The sequence below is a fragment of the Hyperolius riggenbachi genome, chromosome 10, assembly GCF_040937935.1.
Source record: "Hyperolius riggenbachi isolate aHypRig1 chromosome 10, aHypRig1.pri, whole genome shotgun sequence".
NCBI classification, from domain to species: Eukaryota; Metazoa; Chordata; class Amphibia; order Anura; family Hyperoliidae; genus Hyperolius; species Hyperolius riggenbachi.
In genome coordinates this window covers 190,752,052-190,757,447 of record NC_090655.1, presented here as the reverse complement: position 1 = coordinate 190,757,447, position 5,396 = coordinate 190,752,052, and the positions used below count along the sequence as shown (strand labels likewise).

Below are 5,396 nucleotides of genomic sequence, written 5' to 3'. Positions count from 1 at the left end.
ACACAGTCCTCCATAGTAATGCCCACAGTGAAAACTGTTCTCTGTAAAGGTCATATTTTCTTCACATAAAAAAATGAAAAGAAAAAAAGCCTTTGTATTGCTATTTGCTAGTAATTACTGTATATATATACTGTATGTGGCATTTAGAATTTTAGTTAACTTTGATATTTGTCCTTTAAGTGTCAATACAGCATTGTAGAACCGTGCATAAACTAATCACTGTCTCAGTTCTCTTCTACCTTCGTATTATGCCTGTTAGTACACTTTAAAATGTCCACATAAAACATTGAGCAAAACAAGAAAATTGAATTCAAATTATGTTTAATCGTTTTCCTGTGACAGACACAAAAGGAGCATGCTCAAGCCACCACTTGGTCATCTTCTATTGATGAAATCCAAGGAAAATCCCTAAATGTGTACAGAGAAAACAATTATGTAAAGAGCAATTCATTGTCTAAAGTGAGGCAATGAGTAAAAATGACATGGATTTCTCTTTATTGAAGCCAGATCAGTAAATTCTGGTGGATGACTGAATATTGCCTTGTTGTATAAGCTTATAATCGTCCCAGTATGTGCTGGTAGTTGAGGGCAAGAGGCCACACTTTTGCTCTTTCTCTTTGAGCCATAGCTAAACTCCACTGAGGCCTGATGCAAAATGTGACACAATGTATTATTGGTAACAGCTGCCATATGCACAAATTCCTCTGAAATATTGCAATTTGTGACAGCATCTTCTTGGGTGTAAGTGTTGTTTGCTTTTAAATCAGGAGCTAGAAAAGCTGAAACATATCTAAAAAAATAAATAAATAAAAAAAAAAAATATATACCCTTAAAGAGAACCCGAGGCGGGTATTTTATATCTTAACAGAACACAGAGGCATGTTCTGTGCATAATTACATGCCTCTGTGCCTCTGTATTGTCGCTTCTAGTCCCCCTCGGGATCTGCTGAGCCCCCCCCCCCAAAAAAAAACCACCAGGCTAGTGACAATCTCCTTGTTGCTAGCCTTCTATTTACCTCTAGCCTGTCAATAATTGCTCTGTCCCCGCCACTGCCCCCTCCGTGTGCTTCCTCCAATCGGAAGCTTAGCTTCCGATTGGAGGAAGCACACGGAGGCGGGCAGCTATGTTCTCTTAAGATATAAAATACCCGCCTCGGGTTCTCTTAAAGAGTATATTTTTTTGGGGGGGGGTCCACTTTACAGCAGCTAACATTTTTGCTTCCTCCAATCGGAAGCTTAGCAGACCCCGAGGGTACTAGAGGCGGCAAGAGACACAGAGGCATGTAATTATGCACAGAACATGCCTCTGTGTTCTCTTAAGATTTAAAATACCCGTTGCTACCTACTAAAGTGTTTGTTGAGGATATTACGCAAGAATTAAGCATACATGCTAAAACAACTTTATAAAATGAATAAAACATACTACCTCCGCTAAACAAACCAAACAGACAAGATACTTTTATGAACTGGTTTGGCCTATTGCGTGATATGAACTTTTTTTTTTATTTATTGTAATACATTTGTTTGAATTTGTCTGCCTATTTGTTGTGCTGTATCAATTAAATGCACCGATAAAGTGGTATTCCTAAATCAAACACATTGTAAGTGCAATACAGTCCTTACAGTGGTTGGAAAGTGTAATGGTTAAGGGCTCTGCCTCTGACACAGGCGACCTGGGTTCAAATCTCGGCTCTGCCTGTTCAGTAAGCCAGCACCTATTTCAGTAAGGAGTTTCTTGGGCAAGTCTCCCTAACACTGCTACTGCCTACTGAGTAGTGGCTGCCTCGCAAGAGCTTTGAATCCGACAGGAGAAAGGTGCTATACAAATACTGCAATTATTATTATTATTATTCCTCATGGGAGGTAGGTGTTGCTTAAATGCTTTTGGGCACCTCTTTGTATAACATTACTCATAGTCTTATTCTCTAGTTAACTAGAAATGAAGTGGTTTGTTTGTGGCTCCTAGTTGTCTGGAGGTGCAAAGGTGGATCCTGTACCCAGCAGAAGCAGGCATAAATTATTTTCTCTAGCCTGATCAGTGGTTGCCCGGTTTTCTATGTACTTGTCTGCTGTCAATACCCTGCATTCTCTTTATCTGACATACTCACATCAGGCACTTACACACAAATAGTCCATTAGCCACAGGCGCCCAAATTTCCTGCCTCCCAGTGGTGCTACCATCACTGCTAAAACTTTCAGGTAAGGGAGCTAATCTAGTTGAGGTTACCCAGTGAGAAGCCTCAGACCAACTGCTCATGGCAATTTGGTCGCGTCCACTAGTTTCTAAGAAATAGGGGACTCAGCAGGAAACACTGTAAAACTGCACTCCATGACCTTTGGCCATTGGGCTTCGGGCATGCAGCCTTCTTAAGCTATTGTCTCCACTCATGAAACTTTACTAAACCTATTTGCTTGGTGAAGTGAATAGTGTTTCCTGCTGGCTCCATAAAGTAGCGCTTGGTAGCACAGAGTGCCCATTGTTCTATGAGATTTTCCGCTGGGTCCCCTCAAGTAGACTAACACCTAGGTAAGTAATAAAGTTAATATAAAAACCTAGTAAAGTATGATGCTACATTTTATCTATACACCGAAAACCTTTTAACAGGGTAGTCTATTCATTCTTTGATATTTTTCTGTAATGCTCACCTTTAGGCGTTAAATAAAGGATTTCTGTAAGAATATAGATTTCTGTGTAAGAAGGCATTCACTACAGTCTGTATATACTGTAGTACTATCATCACCATCATCAGGACATAGAAACGTTTGGTTCTGCATTCATCTTTTTGATCTGTAATGACTACCTCCATCTCAGCTGGTGCTGGGAATGTGGAAATATTAAAAGTCATTATGTCAGCATCATCCAATGGGACAGGAAAATAGGATATGGACAGCAAAGCCGCAGCATAAACTAGAAAATTGTGCAGCATGGTCATGAATTGCCTCTGAAATAACCGTTACTGGATGACAGTTTAATCTTCCCTCCACCCCAACAGCAGCAGCCAATCAGCTTCTCTCCTGTATGCTGCTAAAAAAAATAGATTAGCTGATTGATTGCAAAAGCCAAACACATTTGATTTTGATTGCAAAAGATATTTCTTATTTTAATTTCCAACAAGCTGGAGCAGTTTTTAGGCCTGATGCAATTCCAAGTGCATAAAAACTTGCTACAAGTGAATACACTATCATCCTTCATTGCATACAGTTTACTGGACCACCCAACTACATATGTCATGCATGTGAGACTTAAAGGGAACCTGAAGCGAGTAAAATTATTTAAAATAAACACATGATGTACCTGCAAATGAATATTACATACTTACCTCGCTGTCAGTTCCTCTCAGAAGCTCACTTTTCTTCTAACAATGATCCCTTCCAGTTCTGACAAGATTTTGTCAGAACTAAAATATACCAGTTACTGTCAGTTATATATCAGCAGCTGTCAGTTACAACTGAATGCGCAAGGTAATGTCCATGTGTGCTGACCAGGAAGCTGTTATGGGGTAACGGCCATTTTTAAAATGGAGGACAGAGAATTCCATTGATCACAGTGCACAAATGTGACGCAGGAAAGGAGAAAGAGATTGATGAGTAGACTACATGGGAGGTAAGTATGACCTGTGTATAATTATTTTGACTTTTTATTTTCAGTTCAGGTTCTCTTTAAGGAAATTCAAACTTACTTGGTGCGCTAAACGCACTAGCTTTAGTATTAGGATGTTATTTTCAGCCATATTGGTGGGTGATTTCTAATACTTTTAGCATGTTTTCTTCAGCACTTCTCATCTGCTGGTTCACTACCCACATTTTTAGCAAGCCCCTTTCACACATGTCGCGTTGCCTCCCGTAGCGGTACTGCCCTCCGCCACTTCCCTGTCACAGCTCGTCTCTATGAGACTGGCCACAGTACCCGCGGTGCAACACAATGCAACAGAAGTGCTTTCAATGATGCAGAGGCAATGCAGTGTGTTGCCGAGGGGTAAAAACGGTACCGGGGACATGCAATTGCATTGAAGTCAATGGTACTGCAACAATCTATTTAGATTGTTGCAGTAGCAGTGTGGCGCACATGCGCCAATCATTCAAAATCTAGTGAAAGTCTTCCTGTCTAGCGGGAGCACATCACTGAGTGGGGACCAGAGCAACACAAATCACCTTGTCGGCGCACTCTGCCACAGGGTGATTTAAACAGGAAGCGGTGCAGTGTGATTGTCCTGCAGCTGGCTCTCCTGCTGCAGGACAACAATCAAACCACAGCATATTTGAAATTAGCCTAAATGTTAGTTTAAAAATAAAGAAAAGATAGTACCCCCTGCTTTAAAGCCTCTTTTAACCATTCCCACATACAGGATGGTGTTGCCAGAACAACTTAGCAAGGCAGTGTGAAGCCTAACAATATCTGGCCACACAGCTCTTGACATAAAGGGGTGGTGGGAGGGATTAGTGGACTCAGAAGTTGCTCTGCAGGATGGAGGAGAGATAATCCATTCCCCTCCCCCCTCCCCCCCCCCCCCCCCCCCCTTTGCAGAGTACCTGTGTTTGTGTTCATGTCAAGAACAAGTAGCCAATCTCCACCTAGGTACCACACATAGGTACATGCAACTCTGCGGTTGAATTATAATGGACCATAGAAGCTTATTTTAATTAGGTGTCTTCCAAATATTCATCACCCTAGGAGGTTTTTATTTATTCTTTTCTGCAAAAAGTTTAAATTAAAAATAGCACACAGTATGCAAGAACACACTTTATTTTCATTTAATACAAGAATGCCTTTGTGGTCTGCCCCATAATACTAAGGGGTCTTCTTAAATCAGGTTTGAAGACCCTCAATAGCTGTCCACACTGCTGCATTACCCCGCTATAAGGTGATAGAAAGGAAGTCATGACGTAGGCATCTCTGAATTGCGGCTGAAGAGTCACATATATCTGTAAATTAATAGACTTCCCGCCAGATTGCCAATCCATAAGAACTAAAGAAAATAGAAGTGGAAGATTAAATCAACGTAAGGAAAAGGGTAAAAATATTATAAAGATATCATAACAGCTATCTGGCAATTGATCAGTATATACAATTAGCTATCCGCCATCTTGTGGCTATCTAGAGTACTACCTCAAATATTGAATCTTATTAAGTTTGGATATCTATAAAAAGAGAACATCTGCCAGCTCATGAAAAATCCAGAACAAACGATATAATTATATTGTTATATATATTGCCCTAAGGGAAATAACTTATGTTTTATTATTGTGCTCTACCTATTTTTGAATGCGGACATTGACTAAGCATCTGTCTTAATTTTTAAATTCATGACCCTTTGGGTGACGGCCTTATCATAGATCGTAATGTGCGGACCCCCTCTTCTTTCTCTTATGTTTGTTCTCTTTCCTTCATGTTTTCC

At 40.3% G+C, this 5,396-nt stretch overlaps 1 long non-coding RNA gene across 1 annotated transcript; it reads right to left on the bottom strand.

Annotated features, from left to right (window-relative positions):
- Positions 1-304: 304 nt before the first annotated feature.
- LOC137536113 (uncharacterized) lies at positions 305-2,966 on the bottom strand. The gene is made up of 2 exons (XR_011024523.1): positions 2,647-2,966; positions 305-408 (listed from the first exon to the last, which is right to left on the bottom strand). It is a non-coding gene; the product is annotated as an uncharacterized lncRNA (long non-coding RNA).
- Positions 2,967-5,396: the final 2,430 nt, after the last annotated feature.